Genomic DNA, 24,074 nt, shown 5'->3' with positions numbered 1-24,074 from the left:
CTATGAGGTGTCTTAATCTGGTCTGGCCTATTTCTGACTCCATAACAAAAGAATATTTTTGATTCATAATAACTTTCTACAAAAGCTAGGCAAGTTATTTGGTTAGACCAAAGCATCACCCCTTCTTATTGTTGATATAAAGTGGCCCTACCAACAATGCTCACAACTCATGGACAATTAATGACAAAAATGTTAGCTGCCAAGTATATGGCTATTAGACAGGGTGAGGCATTTAGAATCATATAGCACGGAAACAGGCCCTTCGGCCCAACACATCCATGCCAACCAAGGTGCCCTCCTAAGCTAGTCCCATTTGTCTGTGTTTGGCCCCTAAACCTTTCTTCTCCATATACTCAACTGTAATGTAATTATTGTACCTGCTCAACTACTTTCTCTGGCAGCTTGTTCCAAGTTATGCAGCACCCTCTACGTAAAGAATTTGCCCCTCAGGTCCCTTTTAAACCTTTCCCCTCTCACCTTTTATTGAAGAGCATACATTAAACATAAACTGAGGACCATTGAAGAGCATAAATCAAACTACCAAAATAACTCCACTGAACAGAAGACCAAACTCATAACTACCTCTCAATTGTCCACCACCTGAAACTCCTGTCCCTTACATTTATTTTTACCCCTGCACCTTTCTTCGCTGACTCTAACATAATTTGCTCATTGCCAATTTCACAATGGCTGAGGAATGCTGGCATACGGGTATGGCAGGTCGTAGAAAGAAAAGCAATTCCTTAGAATTCACAGATGTCACATTTGTTTTATAGATCAATCTGGCAGACTGGTTTGTGCAAGATTTGGATTTAATGGGAAAATGCTGTTTGGCCTGTGGAAAGAGATAACACGGAACCTGGAAAAGTGCTCTTTCACAAATTGCATGTTAGTGGTGCAGTAAAGGCAACAGCTGTGCTTACCTGCTCTGCTATCGGTATCTCTCAGACCCCGTCCAAAGCAGTCGTGGTTATCAGACAGTGAGCCATGTCCAAAGTAATTTCTCAAGTTGCTGCTGCTTTGCAAAGATAGACACTTCAGAAGTTCCTTGTAATAATTCAAAAGGAATCAGGCATGTTCGATGCATCTCTTGCTGTTCACCAGCTCTCTGATGTTCAGTGTGTCAATGTTCCAACACCTGCGAAGAATGGACATCTCCTCACAAATGTTATTAACATTCTGATGGCATACGATGCATAAAATACAAGGTTACAATCAGATCAGCCAAGGCAGAACAGGCTTGATGGGCTGAATGGTCTACTCCTTCTCCAACTGGGATGGACTTGCTGATGACCCACATACATGCCATTCTTCCTACGATATCTTACTTCTCTCTCGTTCTTTTTCAACACTTCCAAAAGCCTCTGCAAGACTAATTTCTATTCGGTCATGCTGTCGCTCATCTTTTCTAACTGTCCTTTGATGATTTTCTTCTTCTGTAGCACACCACTGGACATTTTACGATCAAAACACCGTCTAAATAGTTTTGGGACCAGGAGCATGGTAGTCATATTGCTGCACTTGTTATCCAAATGAGTGAGCTAATTATCTGGAAATATGTTCCCATTCCATTATAGCAAACAAGGAATTAAAAAATAATGAAGTATGGAATTAAAAAGTTTCGATAAGTAATGGTTGCTGGATTGTTGTAAAATCCCTGGTTCTATAACATCCTTCAGGGAAGGAAATCTGAAGTCCTTACCTGAGCTAAAGTATAAATCATTGTAATCACGCTAGTTTATAAACTGAACCTACCTATGTTCATGTTTTCTGTGCTCAAATTTGACTAAAAAGGTGGTTTAATCTGGGTTATGTTGCACTAACCATCAATGCAGGTGACAGTGTGCACACGGAGGAGATTGGCACATGACTGAAACGTCCCTGGCCTCAGTGTCATACCAAATGACATCTCAGGTCATGCATTGCACATTTCCTCCATTGCCTGGGGAAGCTGGAGTTTTCGGGTTGCAACCTATGCTCTTCACTGTTCAATCACAGAAAAGCTTGCTGCACTTTGTGCAGGGATTGGAAATGAGATGGCGGTTAAAGCATCTGCACTGTCACATTCATGCCTCGCACTTAACATCTGCTAGCTCAACATTTGATGGTTAGGAAAGTATGATGAATGAATCAGTGATCTTCCCTTCACTGATCACAGCCTCTGTGTTGAGAATGAAAAACATGATGATGCTGGAGGAACTCAGCAGGCCAGGCAGCATCTGCAGAGAGAAGCAGGAGGTCAATGTTTCGGGTCAGGACCCTTCTTCAGGACTGAAGATAGGAAGAAAGGAAAATGTGAGGACAAGGGGATATTTCATCCTACCAGCCAATGTAACCAATGCAACATTCTCCACTACTTCCGCCATCTCCAACAGGACCCACCACCAAGCATATCTTCTGCTCCCCACCACTTTCAATCTTTTACAGGGACCGGTCTCTCTGTGACTCCGTAGTTCATTCCTCCCTCCACTCCCCGGGAACTTGCCACTGCCCCCGCCATAGGTGAAACACCTGCCCCTACTCCACCTCCACTACCTCCATCCAGGGACCCAAACAGTCCTTTCAGGTGAGACAGAGATTTACCTGCACCTCCCTTAATATCATCTACTGCATTTGGTGCTCCAAGTGTGGTCTCCTCTACATTGGTGAGACCAAATGCAGACCAGGTGACCGTTTCGTAGAACACCTGCGCTCCGTCCGTAACCGTGACCTGCATCTGCCCGTTGTCAGTCACTTCAACTCCTCCTCCCACTCCATCACAGATATGTCACTCCTTGGCCTCCTCCACTGCCAGGAGAAATCCAAGCGCAAAATGGAGGAACAGCACCTCTTTTTCCGTCTTGGAACTTTGCAGCCTAACGGTATGAATATTGAAGTCTCCCACTTTAAGTAATTCCTACTTTAAGTAATCCCTACAACCCTCTCCCCCCACCGCCACCATGCCTTTACTTTTCTTCCCTTTCCTAGCCTATCTCTCTTTTTTTGACCTTACCTCCTCCCCCACACCTGCCTATCACTATCTCTTACCTGCATCTACCTATCCCCACCTTGTGCCCACCCCCCCTCCCTCTTTGGTCCACTTATCACTCCTCTGCGTTTCCCTCCCATGTATCGGGCTTCCCCTTTTCCTATCTTCAGTCCTGAAGAAGGATCCTGACCCGAAACGTTGACCGCCTGCGTTTCTCCACGGATGCTGCCTGGCCTGCTGAGTTCCCCCAGCATCATCGTGTTTTTCATCTAGATTCCAGCATCTGCAGTCCTTTGTTTCTAGATGTTGAGATTGTTCAAAAAGTCACAAGTCGAGTTTAGTGTCATCTGCACAAGTACATGCATGCACAAGTGCAATGAAAAACTTACTTGCAGCAGCATCACAGGCACATAGCATCAGATAAGCAGCATTCACAAGAAGAACATAAATTAAACATGATCTTTACAAGAAAGTACGCAATGGAACAAAAAAGAGTCCATTTTAGTGCAAATTGATCAAAGTGGTCACAGTGTTGCTAAACTGTAGTGATTAGGGTTCTGATTAGTTCAAGAACTGAATGGTTGAAGGGAAGTAGCTTCTCTTGAACCTGGTGGTGAGGGACTTCAGGCTTCTGTACCTCCTGCCCGATGGTAGCTGTGAGAAGATATCATGGCCCGGATGGTGGGGATCTTTGATGTTGGATGTTGCCTTTTTGAGGCAGTGCCTACTGTAGACACCACCAACAGTGGAGAGGGATGTGCCCGTAATGTATTGGGCTGAGTTCACTACTCTCTGCGGCTTCTTACGTTTCTGAGCTGTATGTTGAAACCACTGTCTCCTTGATCAGCCTGTGTCTTGCAGTAGTGTGGGCCCACTTGCGGCAGGAGTCCATGGGGATAGGCTGTACTCAGACACACAGGAAAACTGAACCTTCCCACTTCCCTGTGGTTCACTCACTTCCGTGGCAGCCTTGCCTGCAGCTGCTCTGAAGCTGCCACGGGGAGAGTTCTTTGAACTTTACTCTCTTCCCAGTCATCAGCAAAGCAGCTGTGAACTCTGGATGCAGCTCCTGATGGGGACTGCACAGATCCCATTTTATCTCATGGTTCTGAGTGCAAAAGGCTACAATGCTTCTTTTAATGGATTTTTTTTTGCCCAGTTTAACAAGTGTTTCTGGGAGAGCTCAGTGGGAAATAGCACCAAACGCAGCACACATTTAGCATACCAGAAGAGGCTGAAATCTATTTTTTAGGAAGTTAATTCTTAGCTTCCCCTAGCAAGTCAATCAGTTCAAAAACAATTAGTCAAATGCTCGTCTTCCCAACAATGTCCACATCTCTTGAATGAATAAAAATTTGGCCATTGCCAGTGAGCAGGCTTAAGAACTGATCGTCAAACAGCTTTGAGACAAGGTTGGCTTTTCTGAATGATATCATCATACATTCTTTTACACAGTTTATTGTTTTATAGATATAATCGGACTAAAGTTGAGTCTTAGGTCTGGATTTTGCCCTCGTTTAGATTTCTCCCAGTGCTTATGAAGTCTCAGAACCACTTTATCATAGGAAAGTCGGTGACACTTTGTCTAAAGACTAATTGGTATTCATGGGACTAATGTGCCTGAAATAGCGAAAAATAGAAGCTATTGAACAAACAATAAACAGAAACTACCAGGAATACATACAGGGATCAGCAATATGTAAAAAAAATGAAAAAGAAAATGTAGTCTTAGGTTTAATGTGAGAGGCTTCATTAAGGAAAATGCTGAGTTGTGAAAAAGAGTCTTTCCTTGAATTGTTCAACTCCCCTTTTCAGATGTTGCTGCAATTGTCTGCTATTCCAGCATTTTCTATTTTTATTTCAGATCTTCCAGAATTTATTTTAAGAAATATACAAAGGTGAACACACTTTTTTTGTCAAGTTGTTCAAACAGCAAATAACAATTGCAGGATGACAATTTCATTGTGAGCGGTTAGAGCATTTGAGAGGTTTATTCTCTGAAGCTGGAAGAATGTAAAGAGAGACAGAGTGTGAGGGAAATTAAATTGCCGTTTATTAAATGGACGCGATAAGTTTTGCCCCTGATTTTGTGATGGATTCTTTCATCCATCAAGCAGCTTAATCCCATAATCAAGGTTTGTTGGTCTGTGGGTTCTTCAGTCAGTGATACTGAATTCATCATTCAACATTTACCCTCTCAAATATTTCCTTATGTTGAGTAGCAAGAAACGGGGACTTGGGTGAGGGTTTGCAACGGGCAGGTCCACTCCCTGAAAACTGTCTGAAAATAGACCACTTGGCATTTTAATGTAACAGAGTCATACAGAACTGAAACAGTCCCTACAGCCTACCGAGTGCTCGCTGATCATCAAGCACCCATTACCCTCGCCCCATTTTTATTCTTTCCACTTTCCCATTAATTCCAGTCTAGATTTGACCATTTGCTGACACAAAGAAACGATTTACATTAACCAATTAACATACTTACCTCACGTCTTTGAGATGTGGGAGGAAACCGGAGCATTCAGAGGATATCCACACAGTCACAGGGAGAATGTGCAAAATCCGCATAGTCAGCACAGGAGATTAGGATTGATCCCAGGTCATTGAAGATGTGAGGAGAGAGCTCCATCAGATGCACTATTATGCCTCTCATCTTAACTTCACTTATAGTATCTCAATGCATTCTCAAGCCATTGCAGCATCTTATTAAATCTTTATTAAGCTTCAAACAAAATATCTCTGCAATCCCAAAGACTGCATTCTTCCAGTTATACTTCATTGCTTAAGATAAGATAAGATCTTTATTAGTCACAGGTACATTGAAACACACAGTGAAATGCATCTTTTGTGTAGAGTGTTCTGGGGGCAGCCTGCAAGTGTTGCCACGCTTCCAGCACCAACATAGCATGCCCACAACTTCCTAACATGTACGTCTTTGGAATGTGGGAGGAAACCGGAGCACCTGGAGGAAACCCACACAGACACAGGGAGAACGTACAGACTCCTTACAGACAGTGGCAGGAATGCTAGCGCTGTAATAGCATTACGCTAATCTCTACACTACCGTGCCTGCCTTATCTCACCTACTACTATCAATTATGCCTTAACTCACCTACTACTGAACCATGCTTCTGCATTTCATATATTTCCCTCAAAGCTCAAGAAACAGCACCTCATAATCCAAAGTGCCACATTAAAATCTTCAGGACTCAATGGACAAGTACTTGAATCACCAAAGCATGGAACTCTATGAGCCAAGTGCAGGAAAATGAGATTAGTATGGTTGGAAACTTAATAATCAGCATGGGGCAACCATACCATTGTATCCAACCATACAGACATAGACACCTGTTATATCTATGACTCTAGGAATGAATTCAACCATACCAGATTCCACAGCTATTCCACACTTCTACACTACAGGTGTGCATACACCTGTCTACATCAATGGTACTGAGGTCGAGAGGGTTGACAGCTTCAAGTTCCTGGGAGTGAACATCACCAACAACCTGTCCTGGACAAACCATGTGGATGCCATGGCCAAGAAAGCTCACCAGCGCCTCTACTTCCTCAGGAGGCTAAAGAAATTTGGTTTGTCCCCTTTGACTCTCACCAACTTTTACCGATGCACCATAGAAAGCATCCTATCAGGATGTATCATGGCTTGGTATGGCAACTGCTCTGCCCAAGACCACAAGAAGCTGCAGAGAGTTGTGGACACAGCCCAGCGCATTACGGACACCAGTCTCCCCTCCTTGGACTCTGTCTTTACCTCTCATTGTCTTGGTGAAGCAGCCAGCATAATCAAAGACCCCACCCACCCAGGACATTCTCTCTTCTCTCCTCTTCCACTGGGTAGAAGATACAGGAGCCTGAGGGCACGTACCACCAGACTTAAGGACAGCTTCTACCCCACTGTGATAAGACTATTGAACAGTTCCCTTATACAATGAGATGACCTATGACCTATGACCTCATGACCTCACGATCTACCTTGTTGTTACCTTGCACCTTATTGCACTGCACTTTCTCTGTAGCTGTGACACTTTACTCTGTACTGTTATTGTTTTTATCTGTACTACATCAATGCACTCTGTACTAACTTGATGTAACTGCACTGTGTAATGAATTGACCTGTAAGATCGATTTGTAAGACAAGTTTTTCACTGTACCTCGGTACAAGTGACAATAATAAGCCAATACCAATACCAATACCAATACTATATCACACTTCCAGCATGCAGCTTTCTCTCCCTTCATGTCTGATACTTTATCTCCTCCCATTTACATCAACTCTAGAAATTCCTTTAACCGCATTTTCAGCTGGCTCCACCCACCATTAGAGTTATTCAATTTCTTCTGGTCTTCACCCTACCAACTTCCTCGCCTTTGCTTCTCTCCATCCCTCTCCTCTTCCTCTGCAACTTAAAGCATATTTCATTTCTGACCCTTCCTGGTCCTAATTACATGAAACATTAACCACTTCTCTCTCCACAGATGCTGTCTGACCTGATGAGTGCTCCCGGCAGTTTCTGTTTCAATTCGCATTTCCAGCGTCTGCAGTGCTTTGTTTTTGGCTCCATAAATGATACCCTGTCTCGTTACCAATCATTCACTTAGGCTTTTACTACCTTTCATTATACACAGCCCTCTGCATCAAGACTACTGTGCATTTACAGACAAATATTTGTATCTGTTATTGTCATTTCCTTGAAGAGACTGCGATAATCAAACTGGATAACAGGAAGATAAGAATTAACAAAGCATTTTTTCTTTAAACCAGCATATGGTGCCAAACTCCTGAGTGCATTCATTATGGGTGTTACCAACTATATATTAGGGGATGTGTCTTATATGTAGCAACCACTTTGCCTCACACTGCAAACTGATTGCTGGTGGGTGGATCACTGGGGGATGAAGCTGTCATGTCAACTGCCTGGAACACTTACACATGACCATCACATGGTGATGGGCCAACTGTACGTTGATGGAGTTAAAGCTCCATAGTTTGAAATGAAAGCTGTTGGAGGATCTGAATATATATTTGCTGTTGTACACAGGCAGTTAATGCTGCTCAGCCCCTGTGCGAAGCCAGTTGGAATCCCAGTGCCATCAGATTTGTTTTTTTTATTTATACAGCACAGTAACATGCCCTTCTGGCCCAACGAGCCCACGCCGCCCAATTACACCCGTGTTAACCTACTAATCCGTACGTCTTTTGGAATGTGGGAGGAAACTGGAGCACCCAGAGGAAACCTACATAATCATGGGGAGAACATACAAACTCCTTACAGACAGCGGCTGGAATTGAACCTGGGTAGCTGGTGCTGTAATAGCGTTATGCTAACCGCTATGCTACTGTGCCACCCCTATTATGTATAGCATTTTCACAAGAATGTTTGGACGTAGAGTCGTAGGGAGTCATAGAGAAATGCAGCACGGATACAGGCCCTTTGGCCCAACCAGTCCATGCCGTCCTCCTAGCTGGTCCTAAATTCCTGCGTTTGGCCCATATCCCTCTAAGCCCCACCCTTCCGTGTACCTATCCAAGTGCTTCTTAAATGATAACATTGTAACTGCCTCAACCACTTCCTCTGGCAGCTAATTCCATGTACTCACCACCCTCTGTGTGGAGAAAGTTGCCTCTCAGATCCCTTTTAAATCTTTCGCCTCTCACCTTAAATCTATGCCCCCTAGTTTTGGACTTCCCTACCCTGGCGAAAAGACTGTTACCATCCACCTTATCTATGCATCTCATAATTTTAAACATTTATGTAAGGTCGCCCCTCATTCTCCTACGTTCCAAGGAATAAAGACCAAGCCTGGCCAACCTCTCCTTATAACACAGGCCCTCCAGTCCTGGCAACATCCTCATGATCCTCAATCATTATGATTGATGATTTTATCAAAAAAGCCACATCACCTGTTCTTCAGCATTTGAGTGCTTCCAGTTGCAGTGTTCTGCAAATGTTTCTTGCAAAGTTTGGAAGGATCCTAAGGCAAGTAGGTTTTTTTTTCCTTACGACATTGACGGAGACTATTGGGTCCATCGAGTCCATGCTGACTCACAGAGTAATCCCAATCCCACACTAACTTTTCCCATACCTATTCTCCCACATTCCCATCTACACCTCCTCCTCTCCCAATTGTACCATCCTTCCACATGAGGCTTATTTTACAGTGGCCAATCAACCTACCACATGGAAGGAATCCCTGGTCAACCAGAGAAGATCCATACAGTCACAGGGAGAAAGTGCAAAGGTTACACCAGAGGTCAGGGTTGAACCTGGGTCATTGGAGTTATGAGGCAGGAGCTCTACTATCTGTGCCACTGGTAAATTGATAAATTAGTTTATTATTTTCTCATGTACTGAGGTACAGTGAAAAACTTTGTCTTGCATGCCATCCATACAGATCATTTCATCACACCAGTACATCGCTGCAGTACAAGGGAAAAGCAATAACAGAATGCAGAATATAGTGTTACATTTACAGAGAAAGTGCAGTACAGGCAGACAATAACTTGCAAGGCCATGACGAGGTAGATTGTGAGGTCAAGAGCTCATCTTATCATACAAGGGGTCCGTTCAATAGTCTTATAACAGTGGGATAGAAGCTGTCCTTGAGCCTAGTGGTACATTCTTTTAGGCTTTTGTATCTTCTAGCCGATGGGAAGGGGCAGAAGAGAGAATGTCTGGGATGGGGGGGGTCTTTGATTATGTTGGCTGCTTTACTGAGACAGCGAGAAGTGTGGACAGAGTCCATGAAGGGGAGGCTGGATTCCGTGATGTGCTGAGCTGTGTCCACAACTCCCTACAGTTTCTTGTGGTCTCAGATAGAGCAGTTGCCATACCAAGCCGTGATGCATCCAGATAGGATGCTCTCTATGGTGCATCAATAAAAATTGGTGAGGGTCAATGGGGACATACCGAATTTCTTTAGCGTCCTCAGTTGAGGTGATATCACAAGTGTGGTCATCATCCCCACTTGATAGTAGAACCTGTTCCAATAGACTGCTCATGTCTACCTTAACCTGGCATGATCTTGAGCCTCTTCAGATACTGTGCCCCAACATATCAATGAAACTTACTATAGCTCTGCTCCCACGAAGTGGTGGGTATTGCTTCATATGAGCTGCACTGCTCACTGATTCCCTCCATCCAGCGGAGCCACCGGTCTGTGAGCAGAAGGTGGTTGCTGCCACTGTGGCTCCTGCTCCTCTTGCTGCTCCTGTGTTAGTGCTGCTGGTTCTGCTGGTTTTGCTGTTGGCACTGCTGGTATCGTGGCCCTTATCTGAAATTCAGCAGCACTGGTGCTGACCTGTTGAGACTGAATATTTAACCCTCCAAAGTCGGTCAAGGTAACATTTCAGCATCAGTACCTTGAACAACCCAGCACAGAGGCAAGCTGCAAGAGGTCGTGTGTTTACCTGCCAGATCCCCCTTCACGTTTTCATCCTTATCCATTGCTACTGTGGCCACTTTCATTCCTGAGCTCCAGATGTAATTGACTGCTATAGGTTAATCCTTGGTATACATAGAGCATAGAACATTGCAGCACAGTACAGGCCCTTCAGCCCACAATGTTGTGCTGACATTTTATCCTGCTCTAACATCTATCTAAACCTTCCCTCCCATATAGCCCCCTGTTTTTCTATCATTCATGTGTCTATCTAAGAGTCTCGTAAGTGTCCCTAATGTATCTGCCCCCACAACCTCTGCAGGCAGTGCGTTCCACGCACCCACCACTCTCTGTGTAAAAAACTTACCCCCGACATCCCCTTTATACCTTCCTCCAGTCACCTTAAAATTATGTCCCCTCGTGTTAGCCATTGTCACCCTGGGAAAAAGCCTTCCCAGGGCAACAAGTATGTAAGTGTCAAATAAATGAATTAAAGAGAAGTTGATAAACGTGAAGGAAAATAAGGCACAGGTCTCCAGGGAAATAAAGAGTGGAGGAATGGGATTGTTCTGCATGGACAATGGGCTGAGTGGTCTGCTCTGTGCTGTGGTAAGTACGTAATACTGGAAACCCATGGGGCCATTGATGATTTGCGAAAGCCATTTAATCAGGAGGAGGTCACCAGTCTCAATAAGATCAAGGAGAGTGATAGGACCGCAAGAAACTGCAGAGAGTTGTGGACACAGCCCAGCGTGTCATGGAAACCAGCCTCCCCTCCATGGACTCTGTCTTTACCTCTCGCTGCTTTGGTGAAGCAGCCAGCATAATCAAAGACCCCACCCACCTGGGTCATTCTCTCTTCTCTCCTCTCCCATCAGGCAGAAGATACAGGAGCCTGAGGGCACATACCACCAGGCTCAAGGACAGCTTCTATCCCATGGTGATAAGGCTATTGAATGGTTCCCTTATACGATGAGATGAACTCTTGACCTCACAATCTACCTTGTGACCTTGCACCCTATTGTCTACCTACACTGCACTTCCCTGTAGCTGTGACACTTTGCTCTGTATTCTGTTATTGTTTTTTTTACCTGTACTATCTCAATGCACTCTGTACTAACTCAATGTAACTGCACTGTGTAACTAATTGATCTGTATGAATGGTATGCAAGACAAGTTTTTCACTGTACCTCGGTACAAGTGACAATCATAAACCAATACCAATACCAATACATTCTGCAGCTTTGTGTATAAGTTGGCTGTTTGGAAACTGCTTTCTAACACCTTGCAGATTTCATCTGTTTCAACACCATGTCCTTAACACCCCTCCCCACCAGTCCACTCCCAAACCCAAACTTTCCCTCATGTTAAAACTTCCAGATGAACATCGAACAGTAGAGCGCAAGAACGGGCCCTTCAGCCCACAATATCTGTGCTGAACACAATGCTGAATTAAACTGAATCTCTTCTGCCTGTTGATGATCCATATCCTTCAATGCCATTCATATTCATGTGTCTATCTCACAGCCTCCTAAATGCCACTGTTGTATCTGATCCACCACTCCCCCCGGCAGCCCGTTCCAGTCACCCACCACTCTCTGTGTAAAAAACTTGCCCCGCACATCTCCTTTAAACTTTCCCCCTCTCATCTTCGATGCATGTCCTCTAGTATCTGACATTTCTACCCTGCAAAAAAGATTCTGAAGGTGGGATCCCCTGTTTCTCTGCTTGGGCGAATGTAAACTGTCACATGACATCAGAGGGTATGGTAGTGCAGTGGTTAAGTTATTGGACGAACTGTCAGAATGCTGGAGCATTGATCCAGGAACAGAATATGAATCCCATCATGGCAGCTGGGGAGTTTAAATTCTAGTAATTAAATGAATTGCAATTTCTATAAAAAAAAAGCCACTCTCTGTAATTATAACCATGAAATTACTGGATTGTTGTAAAAATCCATCTGGTTCGTTCATGTCTCCAGGGAAGGAAATCTGCCATCCTTACCTGGTCTGGCTGATATGTGACTCCAGACACATCAATATGAATGAGTCTTAAACAGCTTCCTCAGTTCTGTGGCAATGAGGGATGGGCAATAAATGCTGTCCTTGCCAGCAATCTCCACAGCCTGTGAGTGAATGAATAAATAGGGAAAAAAGGGGAACCAAGGGGAAGACTTGCTGTGACCTATGCAATGTTCCTCTGAAACAAGGATCTATATAAATGTGGAAAGATAATAAAAGGACAAAAATAGTCATCTCCTGACATCAACTAAGCTTCCGTTACCCTGGACACTAATCAGTACCATTTTTAAACACAAATTAGAATTTAGTTTCATGGACAGGTTTGGTCGCTACCTATTAAGTACAGTTCCCTGGTATTCATTCTCATCACTGCCTAAGACACTGATTGGTACCTCCCCAAACTCATGCTGGGATATAGTTCCATGGACATCTCTTACATATTAATGTTGTTGCATGGTTGAGTAGGCAGTAATATCTTCTCTTTGATGTTTCAACTTAAACAATGAGTGGTAGTGGCACACTTAGCCACTGGGTGAGTAGATGTTGAAGAGCTGGAGGTCTTTAAACCATAGAACCATAGAACAATACAGCACAATACAGGCCCTTTGACCCACCATGTTGTGCCGACCTTCAAACCATACCTAAGACTATTTAACCCCTTCCTCCCACATGTCCCTCTATTTTAAATTCCTCCATATGCTTATCTAACAATCTCTTGAACTTGACCAATGTATCAGCCTCCACCACCACTCCAGGCAGCGCATTCCATGCACCAACCACTCTCCGGGTGAAAAACCTCCCTCTGACGTCTCCCTTGAACTTCCCACCCATTACCTTAAAGCCATGTCCTCTTGTATTGAGCATTGGTGCCCTGGGAAAGAGGCGCTGGCTGTCCACTCTATCTATTCCTCTTAATATTTTGTATACCTCTATCATGTCTCCTCTCATCCTCCTTCTCTCCAATGAGTAAAGCCCTAGCTCCTTTATTCTCTCCTGATAATCCATACCCTCTAATCCAGGCAGCATCCTGGTAAATCTCCTCTGCACCCTCTCCAATGCCCCCACATCTTTCCTATAATGAGGCGACCAGAACTGAACACAATACTCTAAGTGTGGTCTAACCAGAGTTTTGTAAAGCTGCATCATTGCTTTGCAGCTCTTAAACTCGATCCCATGACTTATGAAAGCTAACATCCCATAAGCTTTACAGTCAATCCAATATCAAACCACTTCTTCTCCAAGTCTATATATTCCCTAGAGCAAGTCTCTCAATTCAACAGATGACTCTTTTTTCCCGTTCATGGCTTCGGGTCATTGACACCAGTTCCAACTCTTATAACTCAATAACACAGCACTCATTGACAATCAATGATAGGTACTTATTGTAGGATTCTGAAGTGAACCAACTGTGTCTGTTTGTAATATCAGCATTGCATGCACCTTTTATTGTCATCTTAACTTGAGCTTCGTTGAACTTTACTAAATGTTCCTGCTCCGCCAATCAAACCCCACCCCCTGACCATTCATGTTTTACCCATTGATGGTTCATGGCCCTTGTCACACATTGCACATCCACATGAACTCCCCTGTTCCATTCCCTTCTCACTTCGATCAAATCCAAGGACTTGCAGCCTCCCTCTAAGTGAGTAGAACGTAAAATAAAAGACAGCCGCAAAATTGCGGCAGTAGATGAGACTGCAGTTTTGAGAGCCTTCATAGCAAAATGGTTTGTCTTGAATGTTTCCCTAATGAAAATTCCAATAGTCAGGAGCACTGTTGTCTTCTCTCAATTACCCTTTTTCATTTTGCTGGAAAAATTGGAAATGACAATGGCAGGAATCCACTACAGGTGATGAATTCTGATTGCACTGGCTTGTAGTGTTGCAATCACAGTAAAATACATATTTGCTTATTGAACTATAATGACAAAATATCCTTAAAGGGGTCAAATCAAAAGCCTTGGTTAAGTCAGAATTGAGCTCCCTTCCCTCCAAGGACATAAGAATAGGTAAATCATTATTCATTATTTTCTTATATTTTCTACCTCTACGCACCTCATAAATTTGCAATTTTCTCTTACCAAGAAAATCAATAGAGATCAGAAATGGGCAGTAGAGTTTGTTGTGACTATGATACAGCTTCATTTTCATTTGAGGAGATGAAATTTTGTGTAACAATACAGGAGATCAGTGGGTCATGGGGAGAGAGAGTCAGTGACTGAATCATCATAAGTGTGCCTGAATATCTTGCTACGTTAGCAGCAGGCTTTGTTGGGGGCCAAAGATTTCCTGGAGTCCATACACACTGAGATCCCCTTCAAGAAGTCCGCTGGTATAGGTTTCAGGCCATACAGAAGACAGAGTCACACTGGCAAATATAACCAAGGGATGGAGTTGGATGTTGGACATCCTGTGTCATCATGAAGAAAAACACAATGATGCTGGAGGAACTCAGCAGGCCAGGCATCATCCATGGAGAAAAGTAGGTGGTCAACGTTTTGGGTCAGGACCCTTCTTCAGGACTGAAGATAGGAAAAGGGGAAGGCCAATGTATAGAAGGGAAAAGCAGAGAAGCGATAGGTTTGCAAAGGATGGGAAGCGGGGTGGGCACAAGGTGGTGATGGGTGAATGCAGGGAAGAGATAGTGATAGGCAGGTGCGGGGGAGGAGGGGAGAGCAGATCCACTGGGGGATGGGTCAAAAGTGAGGAGAGAAAGGGGAAAAAAGGGTAGAAGAAAGAGAGATAGGCCAGGAAAGGGAAGAAGAGAAGGTTGAAGGGGAGGTCGTTGTGGGGAAGGGGGGTGGGGATTACTTAAAGTGGGAGAATTCAATGTTCATGTCGTTAGGCTGCAAGTCTCCAAGGTGGAAAATGAGGTGCTGTTCCTCCATGTAAGTGTATTTATCCTTAGTCCCCTGCCCTCTCTCTATTGTCTTGCATATGGTAACAGTCAAATTCGACGACTGATTTGCTTTCTTTATGAGTGGATTCATTGGTGACATATCTTACAAAAATTGCAAAGCCAATTGGAAATCTCCCTGGAATAGACATTTTGCACAGAAAGTGGCAGATATGCCTGCAGTGAAAAGTTAGCTGTGGATTCAGAGCTCCCTCAATACCTCATGAGTGTGCTCTGAAACCACACGTGGTTCTTCACACCATGGTGGTGGGATAGTTAGCTCTCCCTTCTGCTGCCTGACGAATCTGGATGCCCTTGCACCCTCATCTTCATTGGCGCAGAAGTCCTGAGTAGGATTCCCATGATGAAACCCAGTCTTGAAATAAAATGCTGCCGAAGAAAAATGTGCAAATCTGCAGAAGAGTGAAATATTACTTTCCAATGTTTACATGAGGTGCTAATTAAAAGGCCAATAATCTCCACCAAATAAGCAGTGCATCATTGAGCAAGTTTCCTTGCCTTAATCTCTGAACTCTCCTCCAGTCATGTAAGATTCCTTTGATCATCCAATGCTGGGCATTTAACATACTGAATTTTCACGCCTCCGTCATCTGTGACTGTCCCTTCAGCTGCCAAAGCTCATAACGATGACAGAAAAAGCCACCAAATGATTTCCAATTGCAACTAACCTTCAGAATTGAGAGAGGATGGGAGGTTATTGGATGTTATCATGTGACTCCATATGTCTTAAATTCAGGACTATAAAGGATTGACTTATTCTGCAGACTGGGTATATTCTCTTGAGTAATGGGAGATTGAGGAATGATCTAATTGAGGTGTTTGAAAAGTTTAATGTAATAATAGCCTAGATAAAGAGAAACTGATCCCATTGGTGGAAGAGTCCACCTCAAAGGCACTTTAAAACTGAGCAAACCTTTTCAAAAGTGAGGTCAAAAAGCACATAGTGAAACTCTGGAAATATTTTCACCAGAAACTGTTGCAGCTGAGTGTCGATGGAAATGTCAGTGCAGAGGCTGATAAATTTTCCCAAAGCAAGGTTAGGAAGGAACGTCAAACCAATTTGGACAGAGGGATCCTAGAGTCATACAGTTGTATAGCATGAAAACAGGCCCTTTGGCCCAACTTGTCCATGCCGACCAAGATGTCTAACCAAGCCAGTCTCATATGCCTGTGTTTGGCCCGTATCCCTTAAAAAGTTAAGGTACAATTCTAATTGAATGACAAAACTGGCTCAAGAATGACATACCCCTGAACTTAGGTTGCTAAATCTAAGCCCCCAAACTTTTATGAGCTTTGTTCACTAAATATGGAGATGGTTTGCAATGATAGGTGCAACTCCTTGCCTGCAGATATGGGGCATATTACCAGTTGTCACATGTCATTGTATTTTCTCTCTTTCATGAGCATGAGTATCCAAAGCCCATCAGCTAGTACTGGAAGAGGCTTCCAAATCCTGGGGCTAACATTGGACAATCAATGCCTTTTGGGATGGAGCACCCATGGGAACGATAATGGAGCAAGATCCCATGGTGCTCGTGGGATTCAAGGGACTCCTTAAAGTGTCGAGCCATCACCCGGCTTTTACACCATCTTACTGTGTGCTTCACATCTAGAAAAGAACTGATGGTAGATCCTTGGAACACCACAGCGACAGGTGGTGGCTCCAAAAATCCACCCTGTGAAGAAGGGGATGCTGGTGCAGTGGATCTGAGACAAACTCAGCTGGTACATACTCACAGAGAAATGGACCAATGTTAGCTGGAAGTATGAGCCAATCTGAGACCTGTCTCTTCTCATCACACTCTTTTTCATTGAAGTTACATCTTTGCTCTTCAAATCAAGCCATCGGATTCTAATACTGAGTCTTAACATCAGTGCATTATCTGCTCCCCATTGTCACATAACGGAGCTAAACACCAAACTGTCCTTATATCAAGTAGTGCAGAGATTCATTGGAACAATTTACAAAGCTGTCATAGGGCAGAGATTCTCCCTCAGTCACTTGTGCTAAAGTATAGAAGTGGCTGCAGTTTGTAAATTACTTTATAAAGCCAAGTCCAATCACTTGAGCAGAAACAAATATCAGAAGCAGAGCAAAATCTGAAGCTGCAAATATATATTACTTATTTAGTGCTGGCAGCAGAGGATGGATTCCTATTATTTCATTCGATCACTGTGTGGCCCCTGCTGTGGTGAGAGCAGATTTCCTTTTGTTTATTCAATTGTTGACGTCCCTCGCTGGCCATGACCTGTCTTAGATTTTAGTAAGTGCTACAACAGTGCTTCTGCATCATTAGTTTTATTCCTAGGACCCCCAGTTTCTGGGATGAACAAATCTGATCCTTCTTCATAAGATCTGGACCAATTAAAAAAAAGGAAGCTTCCATGAAGAGCTTCAATATACTTCCAAAATGGTATGTAAAAGAGCATTGGCAATTGGAAATTGATAACTCATTTATTATTGACATCTTCATCATCTCCACTTCAGCACCATTGATACATAGAGGTGAATGTGCTCTGCCCTACTTCCTGAAGTCAGTGACCAGATCTTTCATTTTGCTCACATTGAGGGAAAGGTTGTAGTCATGAGACAACATGCCACCAGGCTCTCAATATCCTTCTTGTACTCTGTCTCATCCGGCCCTCTGCAGTGGTATCATCTGTGATAGAACAGATGGAGTAGGTGTAAAGTAGGGGGCTGAGGACACTGCCTTACAGGGCACCAGTGTTGAGGATAATCATGGCGGAGGTGTTGCCTATCCTTACTGATTGCAGTCTGTTGGTGAGGAAGTCAAGGATCCAGTGACAAAGAGAGGTGCTGAGTCCTAGGTCTTGAAGCTTGGAGATGAGTTTGATTGGAATTATGGTATTGACGGTAGAGCTGTAGTTAATAAATAATAGTCTGACGTAGGCATCTGTGATGTCCGTGCTCCAGAGATGAGTGTAGGGCCAGGGAGACGGTATCCACCATGGATCAGTTTTGGCAGCAGGTAAATTGCAGTGGGTCAAGGTTGTCTGGGAGGCTGGAGTTGAGTTGATGCATTGGGGCATCTTGAAAACAGTTATAACTCTTTCCACAATCATATCACTATGTTAACATGAGAATACAGGAATAATTGAGAAGGAGGATGAAACCTGGGCCCTCAGACCTGCCCCATTATTCAATATGACCATGGTTGATATGCCCCAGGCCTCATCTCTGTCCTGGTATTTCAAAAATGTATCTACTTCCCCTTTAAATACCCCCATGTTGTAGCCTCCACAACCTCTGGGGAAGAAAATTCCAGAGATTCATCATCCTTGTGAGAAGAAGTTCCCACACACCACAGTTTTGAATGGTTGCCCTCTAATCACGTAACTATTTGCCTTTGTTTGAGCTTCTCCCTCAGGTGGAAGCACCTCAGTATCTACCCTGTCATGCTCCCTAAGGATCTTACATGTTTCAGTAAGATCACCCCTCTTTTTCCCTTCTTTCTAACATCTAAAACTACATTAGTTTTTGCATTTGTATTGCTCCAAATCATCTTAACTCAATCGAGGCAGCTACCTGATTAATTTGTGCCATAAAGCAAGGCCAAATCATTTAAGTGTTCATCATCCACTTTAAGTTGGAATAAAGGACCTTGTTGTGGCAGGATAACAACTGCTAGAGGAACTCAATGAGTCAGGTAGTCTCTCTCTGTGGAGGCAAAGAGATGGTTGACATTTTGGGTCAAGACCCTGCATCAGGACTGACAGTGTGAAGGGGAGATGGCCAGTATAAAGAGGTGAGGCAGGAGTTGGTGGATAGAGGTATTGCCTGCCAGCTCCTGACTCACCTTTCTACCTCATCTCTTTATCTCCCCTTTACACTCTCAGTCCAGATGAAGGGTCTCAACCAGAAATGTTGACTGTCCTCTTCCCTCCACAGATGCTGCCTGACTTATTGAGTTCCTCCAGCAGTTTGTTTTTTGGTCCAGATACCAACATCTGTAGTCTCTTGTGTCAAAGTCAAGTTTATTGTCATGTGCACAAGTTTGTGTAGGCAGATGCAGTGAAAAACTTACCTGCAGCAGTATCACAGGCATATAGCATTAGAGATTCAACATTCAAAAGAAAAACATAAATTGAACATAAATTTTACAAAATTATACAAGAAAGAACTCAATTAGAAAAAAAGTTCATTGTAGTGCAAGTGGTTAAAGTGGTCATAGTGTTGTTACACTGAGGTAGTGATTAGGATTGTGCAGGTTGGTTCAAGAACCAAATGGCTGAAGGGGTGTATCTGTTCTCGAACCTGGTGGAGTGGGACTTCTGTACCTCCTGCCCGATGGTAGCTGCGAGAAGATGGCATGCCCTGGATGGTGGGTATCTTTGATGATATCTGCCTTCTTGAGGCAGCACCTCATGTAAATACTCTCAATGGTGGGGAGGTAAATTGGTTTATTATTGTCACATTTACCAAGGTACAGTGAAAAACTTGTCTTGCATACTGACCATAGAGAGCAATTCATTACAACAGTGCATTGAGACAGTACAAGGTAAAACAATAACAGAATGCAGAATAAAGTGTTACAGTTACAGAGAAAGTGCAGTGCAGGTAGATAATAAAGTGCAATGAGGCAGATTGTGAGGTCAAGAGCCCATCTTATTGTACTTGGGAACCATTCAATTGTCTTACAACAGCAGGATACAAGCTGTCCTTGAGCCTGGTGGTACGTGATTTCATGCTTTTTAATCTTCTTTCCAATGGGAGAGGGGAGAAGAGAGAATGTCCGGGGTGGGTGGGGTCTTTGATTATGTTGGCTGCTTTACCAAGGTAGCAAAAAGTATAGACTGAGTCCATGGAGTGGAGGCTGGTTTCTGTGATGTGCTGAGCTGTGTCCACAACTCTTTGCAGTTTCTTGTGGTCACGGGCAGAGCCATACCAAGCCGTGGTGCTTCCGAAGAGGATACTTTCTATGGTGTATCGATAAAAAATGGTGAGGGTCAAAGGGAAAATGCCAAATTTCTTTCGATTCCTGATGAAGTAGAGGTGCTGGTGAGCTTTCTTGCCATGGTGTCAACATGGTTGGGCCAGGACAGGCCATAGGTGATACCAGAGATACAAAGGACTGCAGATGATGGAATCCAGATGAAAAGCACGATGATGCTGGAGGAACTCAGCAGGCCAGGCAGCATCCGTGGAGAAAAGCAGGCGGTCAATGTTTCGGGTCAGGACCCTTCTTCAGGACTGAAGATAGGAAAAGGGGAAACCCACTATATAGGAGGGAAAAGCAGAGCAGTGATAGGTGGACAAAAGAGGGGAGGCAGGGTGGGGACAAGGTGGTGATAGGTAGATGCAGGTAAGAGATAGTGATAGGCAGGTGCGGGGCAGGAGGGGAGAGCAGATCCACCAGGGGATGGGTCAAAGGAGGAAAAAAGGGGGGTAGAAAAAAAGAGAGATAGGCTGCATGTATATACCATTAGGCTGCAAGGTCCAAGACGGAAAATGAGATGCTGTTCCCCAAGTTAACTCTTGGACTTCTCCTGGCAGTGGAGGAGGCCGAGGACTGACATATGTGATGGCGTGGGAGGGGCTATTGGTGATGATCACTCCGAGGAACTTGAAGCTCTCAACCCTCTCGACCTCAGCACCGCTGATATAAACAGGAGCATGTGCACCGCCCCCCCTTCCTGAAGTCAATGACCAGCTCTTTTGTTTTGCTGACATTGAGGGAAAGGTTGTTGTCATGATACCATGTCACTGGGCTCCTTAGGAATATACCAGTGATGTATTGGGCTGAATGCACTACTCTCTGCAGCTTTTTACTCTTCTCCACCTTGCTGTGGCATTCCACCTTCCACGCTCAACCAAATGCTTAGGACAGCCACTCAGCTTCACAAGTGAGTTAAAGTGATGGGTAGCTCTGGGACACAAAATGATGATTTGCCTGTTACAAGTCACATATTGAACTGCAGTGACTGCTGACCCAGCCCCTTACAGTCAAGCTATAACAAATTGATTTGAGGAGTGAATCACAGAATGTTGCTGCTTGTCACAGACTAAAACTAATGGTGCTAACCCAGTAGAATAATGATTTTAGATGGAAGGATTTCGATCACTGAAAGTGTTCCACAGCTGTAACTATCCAGTATAGGACAGAGATAACCACCAATGAGAACATCCTATTTCCGCCAGAAGGATATCAATACTGCATTATAATTGTAACTTGAAAATAAAGTTCATTTTTCAGTGTGTGATAGCTGTTCATTAACTGAGGATAACTGTGTTTGCTGTGAGGTTTTTCAGACTTATGATGAGATAGGACATCTTTATTAGTCACATGTACACCAAAACACACAGTGAAATACATCTTTTGCATAGAGTGTTCTGGGGACAGCCCGTAAGTGTTGCCACGCTTCTGGCGCCAACATAGCACGCCCACAACTTCCTAACCCCTACATCTTTGGAATATGGGAGGAAACGGGAGCACCCAGAGGAAACCCACCCAGGCATGGGGAGAACATACAAACTCCTTACAGACAGTGGCCGGAATTGAACCCAGGTCGCTGGTGCTGTAAATTAACAGGGAATATAATATAACACAGCACAGGAAGAGGTCCATCGGCCAACAATGTCTGTGCCGACCATGATGCCAAATTAAACCAATCCCTTCTGCCTGTACATGATTCATATCCCTTCATCCCCTGCATATTCATGTGCCTGCTTAAAAACCTCTTGACCGCCACAATTGTATCTGCTTTCACCACCACCCCTGGCAGCACATTCCAGGCACCTGCCATACTCTGTGTAAAAGACTTGCCCCGCACATCTCTTTTAAACTTTCCTCCCTCACCTTAAAGCTATGCCCTCTAGTATTCGATATTGCTAACCTGGGGAAAAGATTGAACAGAGAAAGAGATTGTTTCTAATTGTGAGGTAGATTCAGAGCTAAATTCAAACAGGGAAAATTGGAAGAAATATCTTTACTCAGGAAGTAACGAGAATGTGAAACTTGCTATCCAGGCACTGTGATGAGTGGTAAAATCTGTTGGGTTTGCTGCTGGGAATGTGGGGAGAATATAATAGGATCAGTGTAATTATTACCACAAGTGGGTGCTTATGGTCGTTGCAGACTTCGCGAGCTGGGGGACTGTTTCTGTGCTCTCTGTCTCGATGTCTGAGTGACTAAAGTGGACGGTACTGGGAGCTCAGATGAGTATGTGAGTGGGAAGGTAATAGTGGGATTTTCAGGCAGAGGTTGGTGAAGAGGGGGAGGAGGAAGCTACAGTGGAACATGAACATTGCTTATCATAAAAGCCAAATTGGTTCATTAATGTAACTAAAATGTCATCTCCGTCTCACACACACAGACAGACACGCATAAACACACATATGGATACACACACACCTTAAACAAAATTGGAGACACAAGTGGATTCAGGGTTTCCATTGGAAACTCCAGTAATTCCTTTCCACCCACAGATGCTGCTTGCCTTGCTAAATTCCTCCAGCAAATTGTATGTTAAAAAGTGGATATTATACTTAATCTGCAAGTTCCAAATGTAGATTACCTGGCCCCAAATCCCAGCATGACCTTTGGGAGGTTAAATCGGTGATTCACTCGCACCTCTCCCAATCTAGCGTACTGCCCTCAGTGTTCACAACATGACCTCCACTACGCTAGTGAAAACAAATGCAGGTTGGGTGACTGCAGAGCACCTGCATTCAGTCTGCAAGATTGACCCTGATTTCCAATTGCCTGCCACTTTAATTCACTACCCCACTCTCACTCTGTTCTAACAAGGCTCAGTGTAAGCTTAATAACATCTCGTCTTCCAGCTGGGCACATGGAACATTGCAGCCTTCCAGACTCAGTAACGAATTCAACAATTTCAGGTAACTCTGTCCTCTTGTATCAGAACTGGCCTGTTCTGCTGTAGGCTATTTGTAATACTAATTCAGTTTTTTTCTCTCTATGGACATGACCTGTTCTGAGCAGTTCCGATCGAACTACATTTTACAGCTTTTACATGTTGCTGTGTTTGTTTCTCTCTCTCTCTCTCTCTCTTATTATCCTCATTAACCTACCAATTAGATGGCTTCATCAACATCTTATCACCACAGCAACCCTGGCCTTCCCCTAGTTGAGATAATCCCTTTGTTTGATCCATCTGCAACCACACCGCCCCCCCCCCCCCCAATGCAATTTGATGCTGACTTCATTTCTCTTTTTTGCAGTTCTGGCAAAGGGTCTTCAGCCTGAAACATTAACTCTGTTTCTCTTTCCACAGATAATGCCTGACCTGTTGAGTGTTTCCATTGCTTTTTGCTTTCATTACAGTTGAAATGTAGCCAGAATAGTAAGAGTGCAGATATCTCAGAGGGGTGTAGAGCTGAGGGAGATTACAGAAGTAGGGAAGGTGTTATATAAAATGCCACATATATGATCAGTGGACAAAGGAACACTTCACCCTCCCCCCTCCAAAATAAAACCACAAAGGATGGGGATGACATCACTTATTGTCTGTTTCCTCTTGTCCTGAATTACATAGAAGATGCACAGAACATTGAACAGTACAGCACAGAACAGGCCCTTCGGTCCACAATGTTGGGCTGACATAGCTATTCCCTCCTACCTACAGAATGCCCCTATCCCTCTATTTTCCTCTCATTCATTCATTGAGAAAACATTTAAGAGTCAACCAAATTGTGGGCCCTGTTCTCATGTATAGGCCAGGCTGGGTCAAAATGAAGGATACTTGTGAAGTAGAGTCATCAAGTCATGGAGTTATCCAGCACA

The sequence above is a fragment of the Pristis pectinata genome, chromosome 4 (genome assembly GCF_009764475.1).
Source record: "Pristis pectinata isolate sPriPec2 chromosome 4, sPriPec2.1.pri, whole genome shotgun sequence".
Taxonomy (NCBI): domain Eukaryota; kingdom Metazoa; phylum Chordata; class Chondrichthyes; order Rhinopristiformes; family Pristidae; genus Pristis; species Pristis pectinata.
Note: the sequence above shows the minus strand (reverse complement) of the source record.